We start from the raw sequence: 17820 nt of genomic DNA on the forward strand, positions 1-17820 counted from the left end.
GGTTTTAAAACACACAGCCTGGGACTACATAGGTCAACTATTGTAAAGCTGTCATCTTGTTTCCTCAGTTAGGATCAAGGTAAAGTAAATGTTTTATTCAAAACTTTGTTGTTGGTTTTTATTGCAGTATTTCAATCATAAACTTTATTACTGACAGCTATAAAACCCTCGACTCTACTTGAAATATCTTTGTGATGGATTTTGTGGTCATGAATACTTACAGTTCCCAACCAATCACCAAGTTAACTCAATAAAAAGTAAACAAAAATGCATATTCTTGTATTGTTTAACTGTACGCCTATAAAAATATAATTATATCAGAGTTGGATAAAAAGAAGTTGCTAGAGGAAATCAGATGGGAGAAGAACGTGTTAAACTTTGTAGTTAAATCTTTTCTGATCGATCAAGTTGTTGCCGGAAGCACTTAAAGTATATCTAGCTGATAATTACGGGAGGTTGGGAAGCTTTTGTGGCTTTTAAGCTAACTGATAACATGCTAGCTAGCCAGGACCATTCTAGCGCAAGCCAGCCATAATAGAGACTCTTAACTAGTGACTCAAACTCTTAACAAAATGTGACTACATTGTATTTTAGAGATGTAATAGCTGTCTCAAGGCTCCAGTCCTCTGAAGGAAGTGGTAAATATAAATCAGGTCGGACAGCAACTCTGTGTTCAGTTACAAAGCTGAACTCTATTCGCAACTCAAAATAGTTGGTGCTGGAAGTTTGGTGAAGTAAATCTGACTGGGGAGGAGTTAGCTTATTTATGTGGGTGTTGAGCTAACGGATATCATGCTAGCTAGCCTGGAACATTCTAGCGCAAGCCAGCCACAATGCACTACTAAGCTAGCAAGCTAGCTGCTTGGTATTACTAACTAGACAAATTCTATAATAGTTTGTTTTGGAGAAACATTTGTACCACTGATGTCTCCTGACTTGAGTCCTTGAGTCAGAGCAGGGTTTTATAAAACTACAGAAAACAGCCGCTGTACATCGAAAGCGTCCTCTGATTTGAACTCTGCAGCACACCGGTCTTTGTCGGGCGAAATTCCCTAAATTTGAAATGTGCCGAAGTGGTTCCAAGAAAATTCCACTTATCTTGGTAGTAAATTGATGCTGACCAAAATCCTGCTGTTTAAAACAGAGGACTAGATCAGTAATGTAAGTTAAACAACAATATTTATCTAAATGTTGCTTACATTAGCTTCCATAAGCTACTAGTCCTAAAATCCAGCTTTTCCTTTTTTATAAAGGTTGTGCTATTTTGTCGTTCAGAGATTACATATTCTTGCTTTTGATTTATTTTCTAAACTGTTATAAAGTAAAAAAGCAATAAAGCAATGCAGGACAGCGTCACTGCCTCGAGTTCAAACCAACAGAAACGATATGTATCACTTCCTGTGTGGCCGTTCAGAGAGGCAGCACTCAGGAAATATTTTATAAATAGGACATTGGGTGAATCACTGCTCAGTTATAGGCATCATGTGATCACTATTATATCACTGATATTAAAAAAAACTTCACCAACTGCTCCTTTAAAAAAAACTTGAGTACATTCCTCCCATCAATCGTGATCGAGACAGACAGGGTTATTTCCTCACCGGGGCTGACTGCAGAAGGATTGTGGGCCGTCTGATCCTTATTTATCTTGTCCAACTCGAGTCCCTCCGCTGTCACTGCTCCATTCAAATCTGTAAAAAGCAAATAAAAACAGCGACAGGAAACGTCTGAGCCAAGTGAGTCATTGAGCAGCAGGAGACGAACAGCGGGGAAATTATTTCCGGTGTTTTGGAAGCTGCAGATCGGTCAGCTTGAGCCAAATGTAATTATGAGCAGCTTGGAAAAACACAAGTTTGGCAGCAAAGTACTTCAGAGAGGATCTCAGTAAGTACGTACAGATGGAAATGAGAGGGTGAGTAATGTAACTGTTTTACCTTTGGAGCTGAAACTCGTCTTTTCTTCCTCTTCTACCTCCTCTGCACCGCCTTCGCCTTCCTCAAACTCCTCTGAAGAGACAAACCACAGAGAAAGACCACGATTAACACAGAGCTAATAATTGCTATAGCTTTTGAGATAAAAGCCAAACATATCAACCTCATGGATATTGCTAGTGGAAGAATCCAGGGTCCACCAAAGCTAGTAGGCTTCAATGAAGGCCTGCACAAAATGTTAATTGTAGTTTAGAAAAATCAACCTAAATCTATAGGTGTTATCCTCTGGGAACCCTGAATGGCTGTACCAAATGTCATGGCAAGCTAGCCAATAGTAGTTCAGATATCTCCCAAAACTCAGATGTTTGCCTCATGGCGGCACTACAGGAAAAATCCAGGTATCAACCTAAATATATGGGTGTTAACCTCTGAGAACCATGAATGTCTGTATTAATATTTATGGCAAGCTATCCAATAGTTGATGATATATTTCACTAAAAGCTAACAAGTCAACCTCAAATCGGTCCTCTGGGGACCAAGAATGGCTGTACCAAATTTCATAGCAAGCTAGCCAATAGTAGTTCAGATATTTCATTAAACACCAACAAGTCAACATCATGGTGGGAAAGTAATTAGTAGGACACATCCTCTGGGGACCGAGAGTGGCTGTACCAAATGTCATGGCTTCTGTTCAAAAGTAGTAGACAAGCAATGCATTCTGGGGAACAAGGCTTATGGGAAAAGAACAGCGCCCTCTACCAGTTGCTAGCTTTCTTGGTTGGTATGCTGTATGACATCACTCCATCAAATTTAGCACTTAACAAATGTAGTTTTAGGTGTTCTCCCATTCCATATGTCAGTAACCAGAATCGGATCTTTTTCTCCTGGATTCACAAATTCAGGCGATTTCAAAACTCTTTTTTTTAGGATTACACATCAAAAAATCAACATGACTAAATCACTGCATGCACAAGAAGGATAAATATGAACAAATATAAATGTTTACAGCATGGACAACATATCCAAAGAGGTTACATGGTGTGTACTCGTGGGTGTACAGGAGACCCATCTGTCTTTAAATCACCCAGGTGTTGCCCTCTGTTCGTCCCCGTGTTAAACCTCTGACCTGCGAGCCAATTAGAGAGCGCACCATCAGGCGTCAGCAGGAGGGGCGGGCCCGGCGGTGGGGTGATGAGGTCACCATTCATCCCTGCTGTGTGACTCTGGTTATCCAACCTGCTGGTCATTAGCGGGTCCATCTCTGCCGGCCAGACACAACAACAGCTCACACAGAGTCACACTGATCATTGAACCATGAGTCACAGCTGGAGAGTAGAAAGTTGTTATTTAGACACATGTTGTGATTGGAAAGTAGCTTTAAATGTTATTTAATAAACAGATTTTCAGGTAAACCAGACAGCCTTAAACATGGGGGGGTCTCTTAAAGGTAAAATACATTCTGAAGAAATTTGACAATCAAAATCAAATGTCTTATTTTACTTTGAAGATGATGGCAGACTATGGATTCCCCAAAATACTGAAATGGTTGTTTACAAGGAAGTAAAAGGTTATACATGGTCGCACTCTGACAGTCTGCCTGAGTAAATCATAGAGATGTCATTCAGCTTTGCTTCTCTGTTTCTGCTTTTGCATCCATAGACCTTATTATTACATATTTCAGAGTTTAGTTTAGCTTCAGCTAACGGCCACAAAGCAGCTGTAATGTCTGCAGTGTAATCCTTTAGGGGGGGAAGGCTCCCAATCAAAGGTCGTCCACTAAAAGTTCTTGTTGTTTCCACTGACAGGCTCAGATTGTTATTCTAAGCGTCTGACAACATTACAGGAAGGATCCCTACAGAGATGGACCTTTTTGCAAACCCGGAAACAGCCGTTACATCGCTCTCTTCAAAGCCACCAGACTCCATTGACAAAAACTGTCATTTTACCTCGCTGAACATGGGAGTTGATTTTCTGCTGCTGCCTGCTAAAAAAGTCATTTTTATGTTATTTTGTGTTGAAATAAAGATTGTGGTTGTTCCCGACTAACTATTTAAAACATCAAAGTCTAACAATAACACACACACACAAACAGATCCAGGTAGCAGTTGTCCCGCATTCTGGAGGGTACAATTGCTGTTTTTGTCAATGGAGTCTGGTGGCTGTGAAGACAGCGGTGTAATGGCTGGTTCTGGTTGATTGGCTGGCCAGAAAAGTGCTCTATAAAATGCAAAATAACAATTTATTACATTCTGTTTGGATAAACTGCTCAACATTCAAAAACATGTTATACAAAATTCTTTAGAGGACCAAAGCCTCTATAAGAGGGCTTTAAATATTGGATTTTACATTATCAGTAAGTTTTACGATTGAATAAATAAGTAAAATGTCAGAAAATAGTAATAAGAAAATAAGAAACACCATTTTAAGTATTTAAGTTTAGATTTAAGTATTTATTTTTTCATGTTTTGTTATTTTCTTTAATTGTTCCCAATGAGGACAGAGGGTATGCTGCTGCATGCAGCCGCCTAGAGAAAAACTGTTGCACCCAGCGCCTTTTTTGTGCGGCCGAAAATCTCAGTACTCACCGCTGCTTTTTTCAGACAATCAATCAGATGGGGCGCCACTCGTCACCGTGGTTACCACCAAACATGGAGGAGCGATTTGTTTTGGCCGTTTCTGTCTACCTGAGCTCTACATATGACAAACAAACAATAGAGACCGAAAAGCCCGCTGGTGGGAGCAGATCAGCCGGACACTAAATGTAGCTGGTAAGTGTTTTACCAGCAACATTGTTAGGGCAATTCTATCACCCTACGCGCTGTTAGCTTGTTGTTAGCTGTGTAAGTGAAACTTATTGTTGTCATAGAAACAAAACCTGCGTGCAGCGTTTTTTCTCTCCCCTCACAAGCGCTTCATCCCAGCACTTTCCTGCCTGAAAAAGGTGCTATGTGGACGCGGGCCCTTACAGTACTCAAAGCTTTGAAAGTAGAAATAAAGAAAGTATATAACTACGCCTTCGTAACAGTTTTATCCGAACAACATTATTTTTTGTCTCTTTATACCCCAGATGTTGCTCACAGAAAAGGAAAGGAGGCCTTTTCGTACCGGGTCCTCTTACTCAGCCTCAAGGACTCTTACATCAGAAAACTCTCACAGCAAAATTGAAAGTCCACTTCTTTGCCCTCCTGAGACGCAGTGATGCTCTGAGTGTGAAGAAAGAGCTTTACAAAGTGAACTCAAGCACAAACAGGGCTTTTTACCTGCAGACAGGAGGGACGAGTTGAAGAGCTGGTGGCCCACAGAGTCGTTTCCTGCCGAGGGAACATCTGGAAGGGAAAAGGGCGAGGATTAGACCAGCAGTGCAGTCAACCTCTCTCTATAGAAATGTACTCCAAAGAAGTCAGTTCAACATAATGCTATCTCCCCTCCCCCACCTTCCCTGTCTCTCCTCCTGTTTATAAAGAATATATAATCTTAAATAAGTTATTTTCTTAGCTTTAGATCCAGTAGCTGCTATTATAGTTTATATTTAGATCAACATTAACAGGATTGTGCATGAATGATATCCCTCTGCTGCCCCTGGGAGATCCTTGTTCTCGTGCTGAAGTTGATCCAGAGTTCACACAGAGGAGGGCTGCAGGAAAATGTTCATTCTAACCAAAAAACTCAGCTTGAACTGCCTCCAACAGGCTTTACACACTTCTCCTCTGAAGTTGACTGCTCCACTTTAATACATAAAACTTCCTGTGGTTGTCTCAGACAGAGAGCAGCTCAGCTGGGACAGAACATCTATATTTGGACCTGACGGATCAAAGGTACTCTCCACAATCCTTTATTTTTCATCCCGGCTGTGTGTGGGCAGAAAGCTGCAGGATTAAACGTCAGGAGGTCATTGTTTTAATTGGCTCAGAGCCACAGAGGTGTGACTCAGCCTTCTGCCTTTCCACCCAATCAATCGCCGCCTCGGATACAACATCGCTGACCCCCTTTGGAAGCTGACACACCCCGACTGACGTGCTGTCTGGAGAAAGCTGACGTGGACAGTTCAGTGTTGCCGTCCTCAAAGCCCCCTGACTCGGCGTCATTTGATCAGATGAAGTGTGCTGACGTCACTCGGACTCACCTGCCTCTGAGAGGGCCTCGCTGGTGTTCAGGGTGCTGCCGAGCAGATCTGAAACACAGAGCAAAGCTATCAGGACTGTTCGTAAATATAACGACATGTATGTGTGCAGTGTTAATGAAGGAGAACACTGACACACAGGCTGTGAAACGTGAAAAATAGATTAATTAGGGCACTATTTGATCTACTCGTTATCATTCTTTCTTCTTGTCCAGAGGATTCTTTGAGGGGCTAAATGTGCTGAAAAACTCTGACATACATGTCTGAACTTTGTCAGGCAAATGTATCATGTCAAGAACTACAAAAAAAGCCTCTTGAAGCTTTAACCAAACCCCAACTTTAAGTCATTGTGACTTTATTTTGAAATTTCCGTGTATTTTTGCTCAGTTCCAGAGGTCATACTTGAATGAACTCGTCCTCTGCCTTTCATTCGATCAACCTCAAACTTGTTCAGTGTTTGTAAGGACATTAAAATAAAAGGTCGCCTAAATCTTGAGGTGAAAAGTCACTTTGAATGGCGTGGCGGCGAATTTCTAAAACAGGAAGTTGTAAGTCTCATATACAATGTTTAATCCACCCCATGTAAGTAATAGTCCAAGCCTGAAGACATCTACGTACACTACACTACTACTTCATTCGTACTCATAGCGCCACCTGCTGGTCCTCACTTGATGTACAGCAACATCGTGCATGATTTCTGCATGTTATCTAGTGGACAAAGGAAGTGACGTGTAACTCCTTCCTGCGGTGTCTGAAATGCATTATAATTCAGAGCAGCGTGGGCAGAGATATTCTCTGAAAGAAACAATATTAAGAGGAATATGTTGTAATCTGATCCCTACCTCCAGGCTTTATCTGCACTTCAGTCTTTTTCTGTGATTATACACAGAAAGTAGTTTGAAATGAAGGAGCAGCCGGTGTCCTGGCTCTCTGCGGTCGCTCCTCTGATGAAGTTACCTGTTTGGTTTGAAGCAGCGCAGGACGACTCTGCGAGGCCTCTCAGTGTTGAGTTGTAGGAGCTCTGAGTCATGCAGTCGATGGCAGCCTGGTCGCATTCACAAAACCTCCGCTGACACCAATCACCAGCGTCTCCAAGGTAAAAGAGAGACCACGGGTTAATGTCAGATAGTACCGTCGACAGACGTGTCACAGCTTCCTTTTCCTCTGGTGTAACAGCAGCAGGACACTTGACTAGAACGATCTATTTGTATGTCGTTTAGCTTCATAAAACCTACACATGTAGATCTAAAAGTGAGAGGGAAATACACGTAAGAGCTGTGGCCGAACGTTAGATGAGAAGAGTGATACTTCTTTGAAGTCTGTATGCTCAATAAGAAGCTATGGCCGGCAGCTTGGTAGCTTAGCTTAGCACAAAGACTGCTACAGAGGAGCAAAAGCTCTGTCAGAGGGTTACGAGATCTACCTAACAGCATCGCTTAGCACAGATATTTACATGTTGTATTAAAGGACAAAAAACAAGGTTTCAGCAGAAGCCTCGAGAGTAATGATTCGTTTTCTTGCCACCATAATCTTCCTAAGTTCTAAGTTAAGCGTTTAGTGTAATACTCATTTTGACCACAAGAGGCAGAAGTATTAAATGTTCTAAATAGGACTGAACACATTTTTCCTGTACAAAAGCATTTTGAGTTTTTAAGATGGACAATGAGCCAGATTATTTCCTAACCAGTCGCACTGTCAGCGTTGTCAGGCACTCGTTGACTTCTGCCTGTTGGAGCTTCATATTCATGTTCAGACACACGAGTGGTGCTGATTTTTTTTAATCATCAACAGTAAAGCAAATCTTACCACAGCTACTGTTCGCTGCTGAACAGGTGAAGTTGTTTGGGAGGAGAGGCGGCTCCGGCCTGCAGGGGGCAGCGCTCTGGTAACACAGCCTGTGAGTCTCACAGCAGCTACAGCAAACAGGAAATGAGAGATACTTCTAAAACAGATAAAGGTTCAGTGACGGTTTTAATCACAGACTGTACATAAAAATGACGCCATCGTAGAGACTGTTTTGTAAGCCTTGGGTTTGTGGGCTGCCGTTTTCAGTCTCCACCTTTACTGGGACCAGAAGTGACCATATTTGGACGAGAGAATGAGGCTTCATAGGAGGAAGGGGTAAGCCAACGCACAGTTATCAGATAATGCTAATGCTAGCTTGGTCAGCAGACCTTGTTTTTGCAACCAGTGGAGGCGCCCCCTGCTGGACATTATTATTTATGCAGGTTGAAGACATGTCTGCATTGGCTTCACTTTTGAACGTGCTGTGTGGTCTCTACCAAATTGAGCGTACTCCTTATGGATACTACCATTTTATAAGAAGAAGAAAAACGAGGTACTTTATTAATCCCCGAGTGGAAGCTCAATTTTTCCACTCTGTGAGTACAAACATGCTACACACACAAAGGCCCGAGTTACACACGTGCACAAACAGGAACCAGTGGACATGCATCAATGGAGATGTCAGAGGGAGGGGGCTGCACGTGGAAATGCGCTCCGAGCAGTCGGGGATCCGGTCCAGCTACCAGCCCCAATTCCACGACTTGAACCGGCCACCCTCTGGTGCCCAAGATAAGTCTCTACAGACTGAGCTACCGTCCACCCTATACATACAAGACATTTAAGGTTTTTGTGCTTCAATCATGGTACCTGCATCTTTCCCCCCTCAGGAAAGCACAGGCATGCCGAAGGGAGATACCCAGCTAAAAGGCATGCACACAAGCAAGTGTAGACGCAGAGAGGCCGACGTTGACTGTCTTATTTCTTGAAACCTCACTTAGGGGCTGGTAATCAAAAAATCTTCCTGCTTATTTGAGTTTGAGACTCTTCCAGCCCACTTTGCACATGCCTACCTCAAGCCTCGGATTCGATTAAGCCACCATGCTGTATTTTAAATTCAGCAGCTGCTTCCCCCCGCGACTGCGGTCTTTACTTACACATCCAGAGGATCCACAGGGTTCCCAGCAGCCACATATCTGCAGGAGCAGCCGTAATCTTCCAGATCGCGAGGACAGAGCCCCGTCGCACAGCGCAGCTCCAGAGCGAAATTCAGCAGCGAGGGGAAATTATCAAAGACTGAGTGGAGCCACGTGAAGCGCAGGCCGAGACAATCTGTGCAAAGAGCAGGAAAACAAGATGGCGGAGAGACAAACACACAGAGGAAGTAAGAGGAACAGGCATAAACAATTTAGCTCTTCCTCCAACTCGATTTGCTCCATCTTGCAGGTGGAAGGCAGTGTGATTTAATCATAGATAATCCTGTTGGCAGGTTCCAGTGACACGAGTCCAGAGAAGCACTCAGGGCAGAAAATGATTCAGGCCACAGCTCTCCACATGCCAGATGTACCCACAGATCTGATTAGGACTACAGGTGTCCCAGAACATCACAGCTAGTGAATCAGTCGACCTTGATGTCAACAACATCAGGAAACGGGGCAAAAAGTCAGCCGGCATTAAAGCAGCTGGAAGATCGTCGGGGAAACAAGGTGTCAGTGTGAGCAGTTACGGCCTGACGTGGACGAGAAGCTGCAGCTACCTTCCACTTTACAGCAAACAGCAATCAGTTTATCTTTTCTTGAACTGTTGATACACTTCTACCACTGAGGTTACTAAATGTGCATGTTGTAAAGTGGCTGTAAGATGTTAGGCCTTATTGGGACGACAAAGATCCTTGCGATTAGCTGATGAGCATATGGCTGAGATATTTGTCAATAGATAGTAAGTGACGGTTGGCCCAGATATTAAGCCCGCCAGCACTTTGACCTTTGTGCAGAGGAAAACTGTTCACAGCACACAGACGAACGAGCGGCTTTAATGAACTGATTCATGACTTCATATTAACAAAGACATTTTGTGGTTCAGCCTCACCGATCATGTGATCTGTGTTTCGGTCGCTGGCCTCGGGGTCCTGGCAGAGGATGGAGCTGGCAGAGAGCGCTGAAGACGAAGAGAGTGATTAACACATGAATAAACCATCATGTGGCTTCATCATGACACATTAGTGTTTTTACACAAAACACATGAAAACATCGCAGAGACACTTAGAGCCTGCTTTACACACAACATGTACGAGATGCTGACGTTTGAGACTTCCTGTTTCCCTTTCCTCTGACAAAGATATTTGGGCACATACTCGGCATATGTATGAAAAAAATTGACAAAGACAAAAACATTTTCTCTATCATGTTCTTGTATTCGAGTTAGTTTTGTAAACACACAATACAGTTTCAGTTGTGATTTTATTTTAGTTTTTGACAATCTAGTGTCTGTTATTTCGTTTTCGATAATAACCTTGGTACTCACAGCTTCTTCGGTGGAAGTAAGGAAACGTTTTAGTGACGAGGCTTAAAAAATAACCTTTAACTTGTAAGATTAGGAGATAAGGGAAGGAGATAACGGCCTCATACGAAACATTTTTTTAGATTCAAGTCAAAGTTCAAACTCGAAATCCTCATTTAAAATATGTTTTCCTTCTTCAAATGAACGCAAATTTAATTTAGTATTTCAAAAATAAAGTCAAATGTAGAAATCATACTGCCTATACTGGTCATTTGTAAATAATCTTATGTATACACATTTTGTTGCATTGTACTCTTATTTTGTATTTAACTTCATTCTTGCAATTCTATTTAAATCACCATAGATCCACTTCTCAGCATTTAATCTTTATCTCTTATTTTATTGTAAATAGAATGCACATATCGGACTTTTTTTCTTTCTTCTATTCTATGCTATATATTCCTCTATGCTTTCGCTGTGTCAGAGCAGCTGTCAGGCCTGGTTTTCCCCGCAGGGATTAATAAAGCTTTTCTGATTCTGATAATCTTCCTCCTCCTCCCTCGCTCATATTATTTCTTTCAGCACAAAAACTGAAAGTTTAAATTCATTCTCAACATTTCAACTCAAAATTAACAAACAACAAACAAAAATAAATCTTCCTCTCATTTTCCCCTCATGTCTGCCACTCTCTTTCAGATGTGACTGATATGCGACTCGCAGGCTGGAGATAGTTAATAACAAAAATAGTCACCTAATTTAGAAGTCTTTAATAAACTGATTCTTAAATCAGCAGTTGTTCTAGTAACACATGTTGCTTGGGTGCATGATGGAGGAGAGGTCTACGTGTTTAAAAGGGGACTCACCTCGTGGAGCAGCAGACAGCATGAAAATCCACACCAGAAACATGACGTGAACCTGCAACCAGAGTAAAGACTTCAGTAGTGAAACCAAGTAATTATTGCAATGTAACTGGGACTCCATAAAATAAATACATGAATGTAAATGCTCACTGTGGCAGATTTTGGACCACGTCCCAAGCAAGGTTAGAGCCTCTACGATTTAATTCCCTGTAGTGAAATGAGCTAAAATAAGTTATTGCCTTAAATAAATAAAACAAGCAGTCCAACGCAGACAGCAGGCTTTGAAAAATAACTGGAAATAACTTTTCATTCAAAGCTTAAAAAACATTCTTTTCACCATTAAAGAAAAAAAGTCTGAAAAGTGAAGCCGACCAGACGTGCCTTAAACCTGCATTCTTTCTAGTGGCCAGCAGGGGGCGACTGTGCTGGTTGCAAAAAGAAGTCTGATTGAGGGGAATTTAACTTTTAAACATGTTCCTAATGAGTTTATGGTCTCAGTCTCTAGTTTCAAGTCTTCTTCAATACAGCATGATGTTCATTTAGTCACTGATGCTCCCATTTAAGGTTCAATCGACGATAAAGATAAACAGCAAACAGAAAAATGTCAAATGTCTAAATGAAGTCTGCTGTTCATTTTATTGGTAAGTATAGTTAAAGCCTGTTTTTCTGCGGCTTAAATTAGCATCCTAATTAATATACAGTTACATAAATAACCATTTTTTCTTGCTAAACAAGCTAGCATTAGCTGATAAGTGGGTGTTAGTTAAGAAAACAAGTTGGCGACAGCTAACATCCCAAACTTGACCCTCCATATTGCGAGGTAAAACAACATATTTGGTGACCCATCAAATGTTGACGGCTAACGTTAGCATTCAACCGATTTCTAACCTTCTAACATTAATGTTGGCTAGGAGTTTACATCATTCCTGTCGTCTCCTGTAACAATACAAACGCTAACGTTAGCCAGGCAGTAAAACATGATCAGAGCATGACATGAAAAATGGCTGCCATGTGAATCGATGGTGTCATGGAAGCTACATTCACTTCCTTTAGCTGTCTACGGTTGGTAACAGTCACTTGCTGCACAAAAGCTCTGCTGCATTTTACAGAGAAGTTTTTATATCATGTTTTTAAGCAAATTTCCCTCAAATAGTCTTAAAGAATGCAACGAAAACTTTCCTGAGGGCTGAAAAATATGAACTATTACGAAATAAATTGTGCATTAAATGTTTTTGTAATTGCACTGCAGCAGAAATCCTGCATCTGAGGCTGAAGCTTGAAAGCGTTTAAGTGACTTGTTTGATTCTAAACAGGACAGAAGGAGGGAGTGAGCTCAGAGGGGGATGGAAGGACATTACAGCCAATCAAAGCAACCATCGTGCTCATCAGACAGGGCTGAAAATGTCACTTCTTTTACTTTTCTCATGTTGGAGACCTTCACCACGACATCGTCTGTACAGCTAGAAAAATGACCCTCTGCAGTACAGTGTTAATTTCTGCTGCGAGAAACGAGACGAACAACCCTCCCCGCTCGCCGTTTCAACGTCTTTAATGGCTTCGAACAGCTCGGACCACCTGCGGCTCAAAGTGCAACATTACTGCCGAACAAGCCGCGCGCACATTTCTGTAAGAGCCGACTTTATCAGTGCTTCTGATGTCGATGCTGCTTTGTCATTTATGCACTTACATACACGCTTGATTTAAAGTGGAAAACTGCACATAATGGATCCAAATAATGACCGAGTCCAGTTCTATAACATGCAAAGGATTATACCAGAAATACAAAAAGCTCATGATGAGGGGATCAATTAAAAGAACACTGAACCGTAACTGCAGACTTATCTGTAATTAATCCTAAATCTAGAAGTAAACGTATCCAATACATTAAAATTCCTTATTTTTAACTAATTTTTAAGCCTTCTGATTGGATGTTTTAAAAAGCAACAGCTTCAGTAGCTAGCAAACTTGGCGCTGATCATTGCCAGCTGGAAACCTGTTAGCACTCTGTCCAAAAAGTTCTCTTAGACTGACGGGGTCCTAAACCACACTTTCATTAGCTATAGTTTATTAGTTAATGATTTGGTCTCAGTAGAGCTGAAAGTTGTCAGGAGGTTTTGCAAACAGCTGCATAATTCTACATTCAGCAGACACAGAGAGCCATGCGATGAAAGTAACATCAATAATGACTCCACTTTTAGCTCCGGATTGGTCTCCTCCAACTCCTTGGAAAAATATCGGCTATTAAAACGTTCCAGGTTTTGTACAGCAGCTCTATCAGAGCCTGTTTGCTGCAGCTGGAAACAATGAGACTAAACCAGGCGGGATATTTGCTGGAAAACCAACACAAGGAGCCAAAAGAGGCTAAAATTCTTTGTGGAGCTGCAGAGCCGTCGGTACTTCAGAAGGGACCTATTCACGGTGCACAGAGGCTTTTGACTCAATGTATTTCTGAGAATAAAACTCACACTATTCACATGTTGTGTAATATGCTCAATAGTCCTTACTCCTTGTGTCTGATATGTGTCTGCCAGTGGACACCAAGCAACAACGGAATGGGCAACATTATAAATACTGTAGGATTAATATAGATCATGAAATGTAAAGACTATATAATATCGCTCTTGTTTCATTTGCAGTTTGCTGAGAATAAAATGTTTGAAGTTATTTTTGAGGTATTTGGTGCATCGCCTTTTCCCTCTACCATTGTGAAACAATTAAGCAATATCACACTCGAGGTCGTGATGTTGCACTGAATAATCTTTGGCACGAGGCCGCAGGCAAATAGTAGTAAACAGGAAAAATCAACAACAGATTCTTTTTTGTTCCAGCTGAACTAGTTCCACAGTTTAACTGAAACTGGACTTTTGTTGCCAAGCAACCCAAACATTCTCCTGCACTCCGTGTCTACAGGTGACCACAGATCAGCTGTTCATCACGTACATTTGTCTGTTTGTTTTAATGTATCATCAACCAGTGAAATGAGAGTCTGCTGTGTGAGTCAGAGGTACCAGCTTGATCAGCGTAGACATACACAGTCTGCTGTGGTGTTCATTAACAGTATTCAGAACATCTGCGAGGCGGAGTGATGCACACAGTGAAAAGTCCCAGTGATGTTATTCTCTATATCGCCACTCATGGAAAGCCTCTTGTCCAATCAGATTACTTGGTAGGAACTAACTGTTGTATAAACAATTTTATCATATAGAATTGTTGATAACACTTCGCTGGTCCAGAACAAAGTGGTTCAGACATGCCATGATTAAAAACATGTGGACGCCATGCATGAAAGGGTTAATAAAATGTCTTATATGTAGTATTCATAGATCCCATCTCTTAGCCTTTACTTGTTTTATATTGCACGTTTTTACATATTTGACATTTTGTATTTAAAATTTGCTACGCATGTTGTCGTCATATATTACAGTATGATGCATTCCCATGTCTGTGGAATGTACAAATTTTAAATGCTTTATTTTGCTTTGCTTACATGTCTATTTTATTCAACTTCTAAATCCGACTACCCAACCCTACTTTCACTTAAATCAAACTGTAGATCATATCGACGAGTGTCCAAAGCCTGCGTGTAACAGTAAACCAGACGGAACTTCAAGCTGTCATATAAATCTTGAATGCAAGCGGGTGGATGTGGCGATGGCGCGGTGGAGGGAAGCAGTGAGTGGACACTGTTCAAACATTTATGTCTGAAGGACGACGAGAGGACATTTGGCAGTGGTACGACGGACATCTTGCTAATCTTATTGTTAGTTTTGTTTGTTACAGATACCTTACAGATTCTATCTTTATTTTTCATTCTTTTGCCTGGTTTTGTTTGGTTCTGTATGTTGTGGATTTGTGTTTTTAAAAACGTATAAATCAATAAATTTTAAGTCATTAAAAAACCTGACACGTGAATGTTTAAGTATTAAAGCCAGTCTTACCTTGTTTGTGGCTTGGCGGCTGCAGACGTGGTGGTTTCTTCATTGAACAAAGGTTGGTGTTAAACTGTGTGTCATTGTAGAGAGACGAGGCTCTGATGGACATCAGCAGCCGACAGAGAGGGTGGAAGCCTTTAATGCTTTTGTTGTGACCCCACAGAATCAACCCTCAGATCCACTGACTGTGTTTATCAGCCGTACCTGAGGAGGGGGAGGCACCTTTAGCCCCTTCAGTCTTATTGGCTATCAGGTGACACCTGAGCAGGAGCTTATCATGGTTTGGTTCCTGTGCAGGTATTTGAGGGTTTAACACTGGTGAGGTCCTGACAGGGGGGGACCCACAGAGTGGTCTTTGTCCTGTAGGGGGGCTGGATCTGTGACCCGGGGGTCGACCCGGTCTTATCTGATCCTCACAGGAGTTCAGATCAATGACTACCTGCAGGGAGGGAAGGGTCAGTGGAGCAGAGGGGCTGGTGGTTTAATAACAGGGGGGCTGATAGTGGGGCATTGTGAGGGACAGGTGCATGTCTGTGGGAGGATGGTACACAGGTCGATGTCAAATGTCATGTTATAGACAGGAAGTGGATCAAATTACAGAAACACCTACACTACAGAAGTCGTTCAGTAACCAGTTTGTTATTTATGTATCTTTGCCTTCCACAGGTGTTGATTTGACTGTTTCTGTTAAAGAGTTTGCGTGCACACACGAGTGCACTTCAGTGAGGGTGGGGGTGAATGGTAAAGACACATGCAACATATTTTAGAGAGAAATTCCTGTATTTTTAAACTTGGGCCCTATTTTTACATTATGAGGTTTACAATAGGGGGGTAATAGGGTTACAACGTTTTGGAATTGCTGCAGTAGGTTGCTTCACAGGGCAGCGGTGAAACAGGCTGTAAAGGCTTCGATGTAATCCTTTGGGGCAAATGTGCCCGATCAAAGGTCGTCCACTAAAAGTTCTTGTTGTTTCCACTGACAGGCTCAGATTGTTCTTCTAAGTGTGTGACAACATGACAGAAAGGATCCCTACAGAGATAGACCTTTTTGTTACAGAGGAAGATGATTGTTTTAACCACACACAGACGTTACATCGCTCTCTGCAGACACACCAGACTCCACTGTCAAAAACAGCAATTCTACCTTGCATAACATGGATGCTGCTGGTTTACCTCTGCTTGTTTGTGGTATTGTCTGACTTCGGTGTTTTGAATGGTTAATTGGATCCCACCTATGTTTGTGTAACACTCAATAAAAAAACAGTATACAGCTGTTTGAGACAGATGAATACAGGAAACTCTGTTCTGCAATGTTAAATTACTGTTTTTGTTTTCTTTAAATTAAACCAGATTTTAAAGTCAGGATTCTGTGTTTAAATAAAAGTAAAATTTTCGCATGTGGCTCTAAAGCCCAGTTCAGATCACTGATTAGCATAGCAACAAAACAGTTTTAGAATGTTGCAGAGAAAGTTGCAGCGGTGTGAGCTGGTTAGTTTCAGAGCATCTGAAGCCGTTGCGTGGCGTTGCAGAAGATTTGACTTGTCAAATCTCCAAATGCAGCTTTAGAACTGAATGATGTCACTGTTTCACTTCAGCCAATCAGGAAACAGCATAAGTTGGCGTAGGCACCCTGTCTCTGGCGCTGCAGCAGCCAAAGACGGCTCCAGATCCTCTCTTTCTTAACTCTCTGTCTTCAGCGTTTATTAATCAGTGTTACAGCTAACCCTGTGAGCAAGTCACTGTCACTGTCAGCCATTTCTTTTTATAATGATAACAGAAATCCAGCTATTAATTCATGTAACCTCGGCCTCATACTAACGCTATATAGTATTAACTAACATTATAGTATCAATGCAGAAGTAGTGGGGTATGTCAGTGCTTCGTTGCTATGGAGACGGTCAGCTGCGTCTGTGTGTGTTGCGTTGCTTTGATGTGAACGGCCCAGTATTAGAGCGTTTATGATCAGATGTCAGCCCTGGGATTCTTTTGGCGGTTACATCCAGTCTCGTTGCGAATCATTGATCCGAATTGGCCTTAAGGGCCCGTGTCCACTCACAGCTGGCAGCACCTATTTTCTTTACATAACCAATGCAGTTCAGCATTTTCAGCACAAAAACGTCCTCAGCACGTCCTTACTGCGCTCTCAGTTGAAAATAATTCAACTTTTGGAACATGGCTGCGCTCGTCAACGTCACTTCTCCCTCACCGACCAATCAAAATCAGGAAGAGGCGGGACTTCTGATATCAAGTTTGTCAAAAACAAAGTCGGAGTAGAAGCTAATCCTTTTGTTTTTCCGAGGGTACAATTTCCAGGTGTAGAGCTGCTGCTTACGCAGGACACGATTCCTTGACATTGTTTTTGTTTTGTTTGTAAAATTTCCTTGAATCAAAGCAAATATTAAGCAGAGTGATTTAAAATAGACTTAACGGTTGCTACCAAGGAAGAGGAAGTGCCGCCAGACAACAACCGTAACCTAGCAACAGTAAGCGCCAGTGAGAAGCGCTCTCAAGTGTAGGTTGTGGGCACTGCCAGCGCTAAAAACACCTTTAGTGGACACAGGCCCTAATCCTCGGCCATAAGAGAGTAAAGGTGTCAGTCTGACTGAAAGGAGCGTCAGAGAGATGGACCAGGGGCAGCTGGGAAAATTAGCCATATTTTTATTGACAAAAAAAGTCTAAATCTGTTTCTTGGAAAA

This window comes from Semicossyphus pulcher, unplaced genomic scaffold, assembly GCF_022749685.1.
Source record: "Semicossyphus pulcher isolate SPU_LCO1_2020_fin unplaced genomic scaffold, fSemPul1.0.p SCAF_7, whole genome shotgun sequence".
Classification (NCBI taxonomy): domain Eukaryota; kingdom Metazoa; phylum Chordata; class Actinopteri; order Labriformes; family Labridae; genus Semicossyphus; species Semicossyphus pulcher.